A 17,497-nucleotide genomic window follows, 5' to 3' on the forward strand; every position below is an offset into this window, starting at 1 on the left:
TCTGGAGTCCAGAGAACCCCTACTGTGTTATTTTCATTCACTAGTAAGAGAAATGATGACTAATTAGGAGGCTGAACAGGGTCAACAAAAAGATATCGTATAGTATGCAGCTTTTGTTACTCTGCAACACTAAGAAGAAAGCTGGTAAGAACCAGCCCTTAGCTAATGGCTGATACCTCCTACACAGGAAATCAATGGGTGATTTAACAAAGCTCTTTCTGGCAAGGATTTATAATACAAAATTTTTGGCTTCAACATGTTAATTCTAGCTTTTAACCATAGATGTGCATGGCCATCCGAACTAAGAGCTTAGTAGTGTTTTGTTTTTAGCATTTGGGACCACTAAACAGAAATATTTTATTTTCTTGACTGAACCACACAAAAATGTTTCCTTTGCTCACCACTACTGTGTAATTATGTGGGACACAGTAACAAATCTGCAGGAGATATTTTTGGGATCCCTGTGCTTACTTTACAAAGCTAAGGAATAACCACATGCTGAGTTACACATTCTGAGGGCAGTCTACTCAGCCCCTTAGCATCATATTTCACTTGAACTGTATTTATTTTATAAAAGTTTAGTCTGCATAACAAATAAGAGGTTTCCTGTTGCTGTTCTTCTGAACTCCACTAACTGAACTGCATCAAACTACCTAAACTCAACTACACTCAAATAAATTGCGCGGAACTGTTTGTATCATACTTAACTCTATTCTACTGTACTGTTTCCCCTACTAAATTCTATTCTGTACTAAATTCTACTTCTCTATTGTACAGTCATATCTAGTGAACTCTGTACTGTACTCTAGTGTTCTCTCTCTCTCTCTCTCTCTCTCTCTCTCTCTGTCTCTCTCTCTTTCTGTCCTGTACTCCATTCTCTTAAGTCACCACTATTTTCTACACTGTTCTCTTAAGTAGCCTCTCTTTCCTCTTTGCCCTCTTAAGAGTTGGGCGTATCCTATCTATGACTCATTCTGTCAAATCTTTTTCTGATTCATCACTTTGGCTGACCCTCAATTAGATGTCACTTTTTGGGATTAAAGTGTGTATGAAATGTCTGTCCACACTCTAGCCATATTATAAAGACCTAGAAAGTATTTGGATGCATTTTCTTGTCAGAGCACTCATGTTTCTGAATTAAAATTTCTTTACACAAGAGAAGTTCATCGGGTTTGAAAGTTTGTCCTGCTTAATGTGAGTCTGTGTGTGGTTTGTTTTTGTTTTTGAAAAACCTGTGCACTGATTTCCAAAGTAGGGACACTAGTTTAAAATCCTACTCATTATGAATAAGAGCTCCTCTTTCCTAACATACTTACTGGCAATTTAAGTCATTTGTTTTCTTGAAGTGAGTTATTCTGCCTGAAATGAGAAAAAATTCAAAATAAATTTATTTAACTTTTTGATGGCTAAATATGTTGAAAATTTTACAAATATTCATTGGCCATGAAGTTTTCAATTTTTAGACTTATTTGTTAATTTAATTGTCTGAGTTTTTATTGTCAATTTGGCTTCATATATTTAATATTCATTTCTGTTTATTCTAGATAGTAACCCTATATCTTTGTTATGGATGACAAACATGTTTTACTCTTTTGTATGTCATTAACTTTTTGTTATGTCAAAGCCTTTAATTTCATGTGGTCTAATTTGCCATTTCTTGGGGTTATGTTCTGTGCTATTGGGGCTCTATGTATTTCCTGTACATTAAAATTATTCTTTCACAAGATGTCATAAAAATCATTACTTAAAAAACAAACTTCAAGGATCCTTTTATGTCCCTGTTCCTTGAACAAAATCCCCATTCCATTTTAGCATCCTAATATTTTATAATTTATTAGTGTGATACCTCATTAATTTTCCCCAGTATGTGTCTTTACCACACTCTACACTGATTTACATGTTCTAGCCTATTCTCACCCACAGGAAAGACTATTTCTGGAATATGCTGTTACTGTCAAACCCTATCAGAGCTTAGCTTTCTCAAAGTGCATTATTCAGTGTATTCCAGGTTTTTCAAATCTGTGACATTCACTTCATGGCCACCACCTTTAAAGTGAAAGACCATAGAGCATGGGTTGGAGGTTATGCTGCAGGTATCACATATACACACAAAAAACATGGAAGTAGATGAGAGACTGAAGAAGAATTAGGGATTTTTTTAGGAATGTGAAAGTGATAAGAAAATATAATATACAGACATTGATCAAATAATATTTTATATGTTTATGAAGATTAATTAATTAGTTAACTAATTAAAGGTTAGGACAATCTTTTCTTCTCAAGACATTGACCACAGTCTGTTCTTTATATCCAATTTGGTCATAATTATAAATAAATCTATATAACTATATCTAGATAGGAGACAAAAATTAAAGGAGTAGGCTTGATAAGCTATTTAAGACACTTGTCCTTATCCTTAAGTGTTTTATTAGATTTATCTTTTATTATAGAGCTCCACCCAAAAAATAAACAACAAGAAAAATCCAGCAAGTTAAAAGTTTCATGAATGAATGAATTGAAAAAAAAAAAGTCAGAAAGAAACACATGGCAACAATAAATTTGTCACTATTATCATGCCTTAATGATTTCATCATACTTTCTGAAAGAAACATTCAAATCCTGATGGCTCAGGTGTTATTAAAGTTCTATTCAGTTTTATTTAGAGAGTTCAAAGATGTCCAATCCTTTTTTTAAAGTTTTATTTATTATATCAACAGTGTTCTGCCTACATATAGGTCTGCATACAAGAAGAGGGCACCAGACCTCATTACAGATGCTTGTGAGCCACCATATAGTTGCTTGGAATTGAACTCAGGATCTCTGGGAGAACAGCCAGTGTTCTTAAGCTCTGAGCCACATCTATAGCCCCAAGAATGCCCAATCATAAGTAGATATTATTGTTATTTCACTTAAGTCACAAACTATTTCAAATGTAATGAAGGTATTTTTTTAAAAAAACATGATCTGTTGCCAAGTGAAAATGGTTAATGTATAAGACTCAAAGCTCTACCACATAGAATGTAAGTATAAAATATTTAGAGATCAATTTCAAATTTATAATTTAATGGTTGCTTGTTCACTTTGTTTCCTTAAATATATGGTTGCCTCTTCAAATATTTTTACTGAATTTTAATAATCAAAAGACATACTCAGAAAAAATAACAAGAAACTATTTCCAAGTTCAGACTAAATAATCATAACTGGAGAGCATAATAAACAGATGCCCTTTGGGACTTGTTGAATTTTTTTAATGTTTCTTTGGGAGTGTAAAGATGATGGGCTTGCTGGCCCTTGTGAAAAGTGTGAGTTTTAAGATATTTTACTTACTGCAGTAAATATTTATTAAGCCATAGTCTCAATTGGAAATATTTCTGAAAATATTTTCGTCAGATTGGCACATAATATAGAAACAGGGATAAATATTTTAGCATCTTACTCTTTCACACTACAGACTTTTCAGAGCAAATCTATAAGAAAATCTACTATCCACAAAAGTAAACCTGGTAAAACATTCATCATTAATTTCAACATTAAATTCAACATTAATTTCAACAGGTAAGAAATAACAAGCATTTTATTTTATAATAATAGGTGGAATCTTATGAAAGTAAGCAAACACTTTTGGACTGCATTTAAATCTTTCTGTATGAGTTAGGGTAAATACCAGGCACTGATATTGGTGTCAAGAGAATATGGAAAGCTAGGTGGTAGGCCCTTGTGGAAATAATAATATTATTAACTGGCTAGATGATATATATTAAAATTTCTTGTAACAATTATTGTTTTTCAAGTAGATCAGACGTCTTTCAGCTCTCATCATAGTTTTCCTTTGTAGTTGAGTCAAAGAAAGTCTCAACTGGTCAACCAGAAGAAACTAAACAATTGTGAACTGTGCAGTCCTAAATGTAAAATATACTTTACATTATCCCCGCTACCAAAGCATCAGGAATCAATGGAGATAGGGGGCAGGATAGAAATATTGTAAAAGCCCTTGATAGTTATCACCAGTTGGACCTGGGAGAATAGAGTCTATAATTAAAGCCAATTAGATTCTCATACAGCACAAACATTATTCAGAGCTTCAAACAATTTATACTCTGAGGGTTAGGAAAAATCACATGACAAAAGTTTACAGTTATAAGGGCAAGATACACGTGACAGAAATGGTGCATATGGAAGACAAACTGCATGTGGAAAAAGCATGTTTTTCTACAGGGGCACATTTAATAACAAGAGCAAACAATAATGAGTAGACTAACATAAATACATGCCTGTCCACTACACCTAGGAGATACATGAAAATATTCCAAGAACAGCGTTTTTTGGGTTTTGTTTTTTGATGTAAAACCTTTATTGATTGTCTTGAAATTTCACACTATGCACTTCAGGAACACCCACTTCCCAGTATTTCCATGTCTTCTCCCACCATTATGACCTCATTTACTCAAAGAAGTAAAAATAAAAAATAAGAATAAAAATAGCACAAAAAGAACCATATGTGTTACCTATATACTTAGTGGAGGCTGGTTAAACTTCAGTGGCCTGCCTCTTAAAGAGAACTGAGTCCTTCCCCTCTGACAGAAGCCATCCTTTGTGGAGAGCTACACTTTCGCAGTACATCACACTTTTTAAGAGTTTTCTTTGGTGGCTTCCAATAAATCTTGTTTTTATTTCCTCAGGTAGAGGATGAGATGGGAGCCATACCCAAGCTTTCTGACTGAAGTGCTCTGCTTGGAAATACTGTCTCTAAATTCCAAAAACTGAACTGCCACCAACTGAATTGCCAGGAATTCAACTCCACTATACTGCCTTTCAAATGATTCCCAACTCACTGACTGAACTCTCTACTGTACTCTACTCTACTGAATTATCTTCTCTACTCTATACTCTGCCCTACTCACTGTCTCAACTCTACTGTACTGCTCTCAAGTAGCTTCTCTTTCCTGTCTGTTCTCATAATAGTTAGCTATAACCTTTTTCCAACTCTTTTTGTCATTTCTTTGTCTGATTTATCACTATTTCTGACCCCCATTAGACATCACTTTCAAAAATAGCTGCTTCCTTCTACAAACTAACATACTTTGTTGTGATTAAAGGTATAAACTAAGGTTGTAGCTGTATTCCCACCAGTGGGATAAAAGATGTGAGGCACGTCTGCATTCCCACAGATCTAGATGGTCAAAGAATTGGGAGTAATTTGAAAGAAAATGCAATAGAGTTAAATTTTTGGCAGCTCATTTGGTGGCAGTCTATTTTGTGGCGTTCATAGGCAGTTTTTCCAAGCAGAGCCCTTCAATCAGAAAGCTTGGGTACAGCTTTCATATCATTTCCCCATCTGAGGAAATGAAAACAGCATTTATAGAATGGATGTGATGAGAGCAGCCATATTGCTGGATTAAAATTCCTCTACAGCTTTCCTTCTAGGCTGTTAATTTTTTTTATTGGGGAGGGGGTTGCCACAGAAGTTTTCCATGTCTCTCCATCTGAACTGTACATCAGCAGTCATCTGTATCACAGCAAAAGTTACCTCCTAACTCTTCACAGTCAGCTGGAAGACAGATCATAGGCATCTACATGTTCCATGGTAACAGCACAGATGAGGAGTATGTGTTAGAGGATGGTCTTGTGCGCTGTACTTTCAGATGCTGCTTTCTGTGCCTCAAGGTCTGGTTGAAGTCTGGACATGGATGTTGTCATTACTATTGATAAATCTCGTGTATCAATGTTGTGTAAAATTTACTCCCCAGCTATCTATAATCACTTAGTAAAGAAGCTGAAGAGTCAATGACTGGGCAGAGTAGAAAGAAGGAGGGACTTCTCTTTCTAGTTAGGGGATCTCACGTAGAGAGAGGAAGGAGAGGATGAGAAGGAGCAGGAACAGGAGGAGGAGGAAGAGGATGATGAGGAGGAGAACAACAGCAACAACAAAGAACAAGAAGAAAAAGAACAAGAAGAACAAGATCAAGACCAAGACCAAGACCAAAAACAAGAACAAGAACAAGATCAAGACCAAGACCAAGACCAAAAACAAGAACAAGAACAAGACCAAAAACAAGAACAAGAACAAGAACAAGAACAAGACCAAAAACAAGAACAAGATCAAGACCAAGACCAAGACCAAAAACAAGAACAAGACCAAGACCAAAAACAAGAACAAGAACAAGAACAAGACCAAAAACAAGAACAAGAACAAGAACAAGACCAAAAACAAGAGCAAGAACAAGAACAAGAACAAGACCAAAAACAAGAACAAGAACAAGAACAAGAACAAGAACAAGACCAAAAACAAGAACAAGAACAAGAAAGAATAACAAGAACAAGAACAAGAACAAGAACTCCTCATGCAGAGGCATGAGGACAGAAAGTTACCAGGAAGAACAAGGAGAAATTGAGAGGTCAAGTAAAAAAGTGCATGGGGTGGCGGAGGGGGGGGGGGAAGTAGCCAGACTAGGGTAACTAGGTTAGAATAGATCAATATCTGCCTAATTATAGAACTTTAAAGTTGGTCTCTGTGTCAATTATTTGGGACCTAGGGCAGATACTAGAAAGGTCTCTACTCATGCCATAATTCAATAAACATGACCCATGAACAGGGATACAGTAGAACTACACACCCAGACAATGCCCTTAGAGGCAGCTCAGAACATGGACATCTAACTGAAAAAGGTGGCAGTTCAGGCCACTCATATCAGAATGGTCCCAGGTGGTAGCACTACCCATAGACATCAACATGGGTTCAAGCAGTAGCACAGGACATATATATATATATATATATATATATATATATATATATATATATATATCCAGGACACTAGAGTGTAACATGAGCCATGAGGATCAACACAGACACCAGCTATAGTATTACTAAGAACACAGACATGGCTCTTGGTGGTGGCAAGACCCAAGCATCACCACAGACTCAGGTGGCAATGCAGACCTTCACATCAATACGACATCAACTCAGGCTGCAGCACAGGGAACAGACATCTGCAAGCCCTGGCAGTGAAGGAATGGGAATCCTTTAAATTCCTTTTTGATAAAACTAAGGTCAGAAGATTCTTGCCTTGTTTTCTATGAATTTTCCCAAAAATCACTCCAAATCTTGTCACATGAATTCATTCTTGGACTATGATTGTCTGTGAATTACTTCAAGAAAAAGGAAACAGTTTTCTTTTTCCTAGACATAACTGAGAAGTAGCTCATAGGTACCCAGCAATAGTGACATCATGAACCAGACCTGCAAAAGCTTAAGGCAAACAGAACTCAGCACAGAGGGGGAAATGTGAACATGGATCCCATCACTAGCTGAGTAGCTATGCCATTTGATAGTAGCTGGGAAAGTGAAAAATCAGTTTGCTTTAATGATGTGGCCCCTTGTAAATCAAAATTATTTCAGGGTATGTTCCATTCGCAAGAATAGTAGAGAAGCAAAGACTCAATGGGCAGGAAAAAGAGGGATGAAGGAGAAAACAAAAACAGTGGGTAGGGAATTGAGAATGCTAAAACTGGATATAGTAGAAATTGTAGAAGGGTATATACATGATTGTTGTATGAAATTATCAAAGAATTATAGAAATATTTTGTAAAGTTATATTATAACCAATCAAATTAGAAAATACTTTAAGTTTCCTTGCTTATGATACATACTTCATTTTTAGTAACTACTACTTTAAACTATTAGAATAGCTAATTAAAATATTTTAAATAATTTACATTTCTTCAAAAGTGATGTCATCATTGTTTTTCTTTTTCTTTTTTGTGTGTGTGCATGTGTTTGTTTTTAAAAAGGATATATATTTTGTATTGTAGAATCAAGATATTCATGGCTCCCAAATTAATAGTTACGATTAAGATCAAACTGTTAAAATCATATTTATTATCACATTCAGTGCTTCATTTTGACCCATTTGTCAATTGCTTTTCTTTACAGGAAAAATTTAAATGCAGTAGTTTTGTTTGTAAAATTACTGTATTTGTTCTTATTTTAATTGGTTTACAAAATTATACCAATAAAAGTGCTAGTAAACCAGTCATTATTGGGTTTTTAAAAATAAAACTTCTTTGATAAAAGGATTGACTTAAAACTATGTTGGTAGACTAGAGGCATCGTCTACTTTTCAGAGAGTAAGTATATATAATGAGCATGTCTTAAGCACTGTCTGTGTGGTCATTTCCTGTGGGATTTGCTTATGGGATGTGCGAGTAGGCAAATATACTGACTGTTAATGTTAGCATTTTAATTGGAACAACTGAAATAGCTTAATCATTACATAGGATTAAGCTCATATGTATGAAAGAGAAGAAGAATAAGAGGAAGAGCGAGTAGAAGGAAGAGGATGAAGACATAAGCAACACAGCCAGAAAAATAAAGCTCTAGTCTTAGTGATTTGAACTGCATGGTTCTTTTTATCCTTGGATGCTTAAAGTGGACTCCAAGAATGGTTTACTTTAAGATAGCTGACAGACTGCCCAGTGGTAGTCGGCAAAAGTAATATGGTTCACATAGATCTCACTGTTACTGAGGTCCCACATGGCAGGTGATTTTTTTTCAGGACTGTTGTCATAATGAATTCCTGTTCTTCTCTGACCCCTAACATACAGATCCAGGGGTGTAGATATAATTGGAGGCTGCCAAGACACCATCTGGTGGTGTGCATGAAGTATTGTTCAGAAATGACACAACAGCAGTAACTTTTGCTTCAAAAGATAATTCTCCAAATAAGAAGAAAATTGAGTCCACATCAAAATTTTATATGTAAGTATACTTAGACATTGCATTTATTACGTAGGTTAATTTTATATTATATATTAAAGCAACAAAATTCCAATATATATTTCTATTACTTATTATTTTACTTGTCATCTATTTTTAATGTCTGTAATATAAAATATATCTGAAGATGAATGACTATTTTTGGCTGACTCAAGGTAATTTTTACAGCATAGATATTCCATTACAACCAATCATGCACACACACACACACACAAACAGACACTCACACACACACATACACACACACACATTCTCAATCTACTAAAAATAATTGTTAGGAAAAGAACAAAAGAAATACAGAGTAAGGATCTCTGAGAAGTCATTTAAATTTTGTGAATTTCTAAATTATAAATACCAAACAACTTTAAAGTGATACAATATTACTTTTGATTCTTGTCACTTGCATATTGTCCTGACTCATTTTATGTCAACTTGATATAAGCTAAAGCACCTGTGAAAAGGAACCTCAACTGAGAAAATGTCTCTATAAGATGTAGCTGTGGGGAAACCTGTTGGGCATTTTCTTAGTGATTGATTCAGTGGGGCCTAGTCCATTGTGGCTGGAAATCTTCTTGGCCCAGTGGTCCTGGGCTTTCTAAAAATGCAGGCTGAGCAAGTCATGAAGAGCAAGCCAGTAAGAAGAACTGTTCCATGGCCTCTGCATCAGCTCATGTTTTCTGTTCCATGCCTCATTGAGTTCTTTCCTTGACTTTTCTCAGTAATGAATGAAATCCTAAGACAAATAAGATACATTAACCTAAACACATTGGATACAAACAATAAGGAATTAAGTTTTGCTACATTTCCTGACAGAATTAATTGTCCTAAAGCAAAGCCAATTTTGGAAATTAAGTTTAAAATCTCTTAGCATCCAAAGGAAAGTGCTAATGATACTTACTGCATCAGGAATTGGTGCACTTTCTCCTTCTGACATTTCCTATCAAGGATACTCACAAGGCAAATAGCAGTTTGCAATTCTCACAGATTGTAGAGCAGTTTTCAAGACGAAACTCTTTTCAACTGGGAAATGATGCTCATGATTAAGGTAGTCCAATATTGTAAAAATATAAATATGCACAAATTTGAATATGCTTGATATATGATAGAAAATAATCCCACCTTAGACAGGATATTTATTCAAGATCAAAGACTATTTTGTAGGGAACGGGATGTAAATATTGGACTGTTCCACTGACCTAGACTTCCATCAGAGATACTATTTTGAAATACTCCAGGAAATATCATTCAAGGCATTGTCTTAGATCAATTGGAGTTTTTGTGGTTATCACTGTGCATGATAGAACTCAGTAATCTAGTGAGTAAACTCTATTTCTTTAATCCTTTCTAAAATTTAACACTAGTAATCTTTTAATATAGCCTTTTAATGTAGGCTTAAGCCTTTGTTCCAGATTTGGCCATGTCTAATTTGTCAGAATTTTGCTCTTTACGTCAGAGGTGAGGAGCAAAGTTTATAACAATACCTATCCACATATCTGCTGCCTCATTTACACAGTTATTTCATGCTTGATAGTCAAAACCCTCAGTATTATTCCTTGTAATTATGTCACTGAGTAAAACAAAGGTCTAGGCATGAGCTAAAGGTCAAAATACACAACAATGAGGGCAGCACTGCATTTGTATTGTAGAAAACGTCACCTTTCTAATGTTCCACTGTGCCCATTATTTATCAACATTAATGTATTTTGTGTTATTTTCACCTAGATATGTTTATTATTGTCCTAATCACCTTGGTGCTGATCTGGATCATATGTATTCATGACCCCAGTGCTCTCTGGAATTTCCCCAGGGCCATTATAATTATTTATAACAGTTTTTGTATCCCAGTCATTTTCATGACAGCCTATAATTCAATAAGCCCAAATACTGAGAATCATTTTACAAATCTTATCACAGATATTTCCATAAAAAATATGACGGGTTTTAGCAACCTTCCTTTTTATTGCTGAATATATATTTTAACAACAAAGTATTCCAGGTATGAGAAAATAGAAAAATAAAATCACTAAGAATATTTTAGCTCATTTGCTCCATCTTTACTTGTCATCAATGGTAAGGCAACATAGCTAATTATAGCATAAATAACAACTGTCACAGTTTAATAAAGACTTGTCTATCTGTTTTTCACAAATATAATACTTCTATATTTTCTAATTAATACTCTACTTTGGTATTATTCCTAATGTTTTTATATGATTAAGACACATTTTTGAAATGCATTAACCTAGGCCACAGAATATATTAAGTATAGAAATAACAATTCAAAATAATATCTCACTGAATACTAAGGGTAATAACCTAGGCAATATATTATATAAGATAATGAAATAATGTATTCTATAAGCGTTAAAATTTATTTTAAAGAACTCAACAAAGAAACAAAAAAGAATACATCACTAGGCAAGTCATCATGGAAAGTTACTGATTTCTTTTGCTAAAACTACAACTAAAATCATGGCTTGCTGATCTTCAGAGAAAGAAGAAGACTGAAGAGAACTATGGTTCCTACATAAGAAGCTCTCTAGTGTATGTAGACAGAGCATTAGGCCTAAATCTGTGGACCCATTTCATAAGACTATCAACATGCATGGTAGGAAGATTAAGGCTTCTGGCCCAGTTCCAGTTAGGGTGTTGACAAAGCAAAAGAGTCCTCTGGGATTATGGAGCTTCATTGAGACATTAAGATCATCAGATTGGCCTGAGGGAAAGCCTGTAGGGGCATTTGTTTGTGCAGTGTTTTCCCTCATTACAGAGTTAGTTAATGAGCCAGACTCTCTATATTATTTCTATATCTTTTGCAGAATATCCAGTAACATTCATAAATCCTACAATTTGCAACCTCACAACTTGTACCTCGATTGGGGAGGTGATCTTGCTCGCTTTCATTACTGACATAAAACATAATGACCAAAGCACATTGTGTTCCCTATTTTCCATCAAAAGCTTATTTTCTTCTTGACCCATTCAGATGTATGATTAACTTTAGGCTATTATTTCTTCCTTATGAATGGAATAATTAAAAATGCTACTAAACTCTTCATTGTTTGCCACCATAGTTTTTCATATCCTTGAAATGAAAAGGCACACAATATTTTGTCTAACTCAAAGCGTTATGTGGAAACAAGTTGTCCATGGACCAGGTTCTGATAATGCTGTTCTTTTTCTATCAGCACATCACAGGAAATGTGTGGATTCATAAATCAGAGCTGAATGAAACTTGAGTGCTGCAGGGTTAGATGCAAGAGTTGCCTATTTGTATAATTTACTTCAATACTCTGCACAGGGTCTGGTGATCATCTGGATAAGCCATTGAAAGGAGTTAGTAGACTAATCCAGTACTTTTTATTTGACTGATTTAAAACCATCAACCTCATTATGGTCAATGTCTGTTACACAAATATGTGATATCTCATGACTAGCTCTTCCTATCTTGACAAAGTAGGCATAAAAGAGACACTTTTTAATGACTTCTGTGGGTCCTGAACCTAGTTTTGGTTGTCAGGTAGAATCTTGGCACAGAATTATAGAACCAAGAAGAGTGGCTTGAATGGCAAAATCAATTTATGGGAGATTCCTGCCATGCCAATGCCCATTCTCCTCTGGCGTCCCTGAGAACTGTAATTCAACTATGGAACCAAATAAAGGGGTTGAAATTCATTTATATTAAACATGTTTTACATGATACTTCCAAAATCAAATAGTTCTGTCAAATTATCTGTCATTTCTTTACAGCAGAAGGTATAGTCTGATGTAACAGAACAGTTTCAAAATTGATGTCCAGTTGAAGACCCGAAAATATTTCTTAGATTTATGTCATAGATTTGAAACTCATTTTTTTCAAAGACATCCAAAGCTACCTGCATTTTGTTTCCACAACTGCTTGGCTTAGTACAATGTCATCAATGTCATTACTCAGAGTAATGTTTGCAAATATTTTCAGAATTTAAAATCAATCAAAGTCCCTTTGAACCACATGGTAATACATCAGAATTAATATAGCCTTAGAGTAAACTGTGTGGTTGGACAGTCTCTTTCCAATATATTGTTTTGGAAACCATTCTTAAAGAGAATTGACACAATATATTTGACACATCCATAGTCATGTTACCATGTTTCTTTGGTACTAATGCCATAATCTAACACAGAAAATACATCAGCATATGAGATTGCAAATGTCACTTTATTACATTTTCAAAAGCCACTATTCTCCATTCTTTGTGTTTGTTTTCTTGAGACAGGGTTTCTCTATATATCCATGGCTGTCCTTGACCTCACTCTATAGATCATACTGGCCACCTGCTTCTGCCTCTCAAGTTTGACACTAAAGGTGTGTGCAACCACTGCCTAGCTTCATTCTCCATTCTTATGTTGTTTTTGCTGTGTTCATGCTAATGAGTTCTTATGAGGTATAAATTATTTCTGGAACCCTAGACAGTAACCAGCCCTATTTCTAATTTAAATTGATATATGATGGGGGAGGGTAAAGAGATTAAGAGTGAGTACTTTAAAAACTGTGTCTTTTCCTACCAATGTGGTTTTTTAAAATCTGTATACCAGCTATTTTTGTGAATGCTCTGTAAGTTCATCTGAGTTTTTTATTTGTAATCAGGACGGAATTGTATGTTCCTTCTATTGAATGTCTCTGAAAATTTGTTGAAGAATTCTATTTAAAGTGACATTTCAATGTAAACATTTTTATATTTTTATATAAGTGCCATTTGTGTAATTTATTTTTTTTGTTCATATACACAACGGCCCTGGAAAGACACAGACTTTCCTTATTCTTATGTTTTTATTGCTTACCAAGATGTCTTACCTGTTTGAAAAACCTTTACATACTTTTCTGTGGTATTTCACAACTTTTCCTCAATAGTAATAACTGTCGTTTTTTCTAATTGAATTCTATCTTTCAACAATGGCTTAGATCTAGATATTTGGTGGTGGATATTATCTGCATCATCATCACTTGCTGTTTAATGACTGAAATTTGTTCCCACAGTAAAAACATTGGATTTTTCTGAATATTCTAATTACATGTGGTGAATAAAGTATGGAGAATTTTTTCATTACCTAACTACTTTTAATAACTTGAACATATCTATGTAGGAGTCTAAAGTATCTCAGATTTGCTAAATCAAAATTATTATTGTGAATCAATAGCAACACAAACTCAAGCAGCCTTCCCTTGTCTGTTCTGACCTGAGTTTGGCATTCTTTTTCTTTATGAAGCTTGCCAGAAGCTTCTTCTGATCTGATATGAGAGATGAGAAGAAAGTCAGATGGTCAAGAAAGTACGACATGAAGGACTAAGTTGTACGTTGATAGATTACATGGCAATTATGTTAATATCATATATCTTTTCTACGCATAGTAGAACATTTTATTTTAGAAAAGCAATATTAACATTAAAACAAAGTATAGAAGTGAATTAAAAGTTAATCTGTGTTCATTGCATTTTTAACAGTTAGTTAACATTTAAATGGGAAAGATTGAAAACCGTAATAGAGAACAATAGCATTTACCATTATTGACTGCTTTTTATTCAGCATGATCAACAATAAATACTTCAAATCCTGTTTCATGTTGAATGTACTCCTTTGAATAGGATAGAGTATACATTTAACTAAAATGATATTAGGAAAAAGATAGTTTCATAACAGGGATAGATTTTGTTGTTGGTATGATGTAAATGCAGAGGTCTTATGAAAATGTGAATAATGGAACTGTAGCTATTATGATAAGTTATAGACATGAAGATGCATAGTAATATATTGTTATGTTGATCTATGAATACAGAAGAGAGAAAAGGGGAAATAGGTAATAAATGTAACATAAATGTAATAGGGCAAAGACAAAATTTAAACTCTTCTAGGCAGAAATAAAGGAAACAGGAATTAAGAAATAATAAAAATAGAGTTTTTTCAGGTTATCAATATGTGTAGGTCAACTTCTTGTTTTCAAATTATGGAATTATGACCTGCAAGAACTCATGTATAATAAGCTATGAAAAGAGTCCTAAATTCATTCTTTGGAACATCTTTTATTCAGAGGTTGTTTGTGTTCCTTGCGCAGATAGTTTCTATTCATAGATATAACTGACAGGTAGCAAAAGCCTGGCTGGATTATGTGATCTGATTTTCCCTCTGAATATTCAAAACCAATAAGTTAAAGAGTTTTATTCATTCTTTCCAGTGTAAGCAAAAATTTGTGGCTTGTAGATTCATAACTATATTACATAACTTTTTTGAGTTTAAGGACTTTTCTAGTAGAGTTTTGAAATCTCTTCTCCTGGTCTTATGTCAGGCACTATATGTGCAACAAATTGCCAAGTGCAAATGTGTCCATGCTCAAAAATATTTTGTACTCACTCTATTGAAGTAACTTCTCAAGTGACTTTGAATTACTTTTTGTAGTATTCTATTAATGTAAAATTACTTGTGTTACTCTTCTCCACAATGTAAAGAAAAATGACATTTCTAGTCTTCTGGATTGCAATCTGGTTATCACATATTATCTTAGTTAGAGACAAATAATAGAAGATATGACAACATAGTTAGTTAACTGGACACTGATAAAGCCTGAAACTTTTGTAATCTTTTCTCCCATCCTAAACAATCAGTATATGTGTATTTGTTCTGAGCGACAATATTAGAAGGATAGATAAGGAACATTCTGTGGTGTCCCTATGTAAACTTGAGGTCATAGGCTCAGAGACCCACCTCTACACCACCCATAAAAACCTGCACCCTCCATTTTGGCAATGCTTATCATTCAGAATATCTCATCTTCTCTTTTAAAAAGTAATTATTTCTTTTACTGTTTGAGGTTATAATTTTACTAAACATGAAGAATTAAATTAATGTAAATGCATTTGGATGTAAGCAGTAGAATTAGAGTTTGATTGAGCAAGGTTTGAGAAGGGCTCAGACAAAAAAAGTGAATTGAACACTAGACTGATTCATTGAACTTTCCCTGTCTTTCATAAAGACACTACATCCTGAACAGCTTCCTTGACATTAATTTTGCTTGAACATTTTCCCATCGTGGTCTGATTCTTACACACCTATCTCCTGAGCATTGTATTTCACATTTCATTTCTTCCTTACTATTCCAGCTAGCTACCTTGTTGTTAGCAAAATGGACCTCCAAGCATAATGCCTGTATACAGGTTTACTTCCAATGTTTTGAAAGTGCTATTGCTGGCTGTTTAGGATAAGTAACTTATACAAGTTAATTGTTAGTTGATCAAATCATGGTCATGTCAATTACTAGTCTTTTAAAGATGATTTTTATTATTTTAAGAATTCACTGACAATAAGACAAGTTAACTCCTGGTAACACTGAGCCCACCTCAAAGAAGATGATGAGCATCAAAGGACTTCTTATGGAGATGGCTAAAAGTGTGGCAAACCAGCTACCGACAGAATTCTGCCTAAAATGAGCAAGCTTGGATGCACGCAGAATTGACAGCCAAACTCTGCCAACAAAGGATAAGCAAGTCTTCAATAATCCCTGCCTCACAAATAAATCTGTCAGATATGTTAGGCTAGAAGGCTGACGACGATGCTTCAACATTATAAAGAGTTTTGGGTGACTGTACAGGCAGCAAACTGTCTCTGTCATTTTTTTCACTTTGGAAGCTGCTAACCTGTACTCCCTGTATCCCGTATACTCAGGTAATTAATTTTATTCCTCCTCAAGTGTCAGATGGGGTTGAAAACCAGGTAGTTTAGCTTTACCATTAAGCTTAGTTTTTTAGGGGTTAAGATTTTTATATGTCTAGATAGATGTTTAAGTTGATAGAGAGATTAGATATGATAAATATTGACTTACATTCAGAATTTTAGACTCACCAAGATAGGAAAGATGTTTTCTTCAAGGTTACCAGATACAAATAGCCAAAACACTATGAATGTAACATTTATGTAATTCCTGACTGTTGCATTCCTCTAACTGCTATTTGTAGTTTGTTGTGTGTATGCAATATCTATGTGTGTGATAGTATAAATGTATATGTAAAGAATAAAATAATTAAAATTTTTACAAGCCCTACTCATATTAAATGGTCATGTTTCATTCAGGTATTCATTCTTCTCTCAAGTGAGTTTTTCTTTTGCTGTAACCATCTGACTTCCACAAATGTTTGTGTTGATACTTGCATCCACTCCTCATTGTCTGTGGGTTTGATTATCTGCTAAGCAGAGCGGAAGTGATCCATTTTACTGAGCTTCTTCAGGAGCATTTACAATTTTTGTTCCCTCTTCTTCTTCTTCTTCTTGCAGAAATCCGCTTCTTATGTAGTATGTTACCACACTCTGGGCCCAGGAATGAGAAAATCCATGGAGAAAAATAAAACACATTAGATGATCCAAAAACATGTGGTGTGCATGAGGGATCAAACATTTGTATTTCAAGAGTTTGGATCACCAGAAGTACCTGAAACTTAGCAGGTAGGGCAGCCCATGGTGATCAATGATCCCAATGCTTAGAAGGATAGATGTACTTGCCAAGGAGAGTATGTGAAAGCAGACATAGCATGAGTCTCTTTTATCAGGTTCTTCTTCATGGGTGCTGCGTCAGAAAGTATGGCCTAGATTTAGGGTGTTTCTTCTCACCATAAATGAAACAATTTCTCCTCAGAGTACCCAGGTTTTCTGGCTTTAGTTGATTCCAGAAGTACTCACTGACAATAAGGAATAGTCATCA

The sequence above is a fragment of the Acomys russatus genome, chromosome 12 (genome assembly GCF_903995435.1).
Source record: "Acomys russatus chromosome 12, mAcoRus1.1, whole genome shotgun sequence".
In the NCBI taxonomy this organism is placed as follows: Eukaryota; Metazoa; Chordata; class Mammalia; order Rodentia; family Muridae; genus Acomys; species Acomys russatus.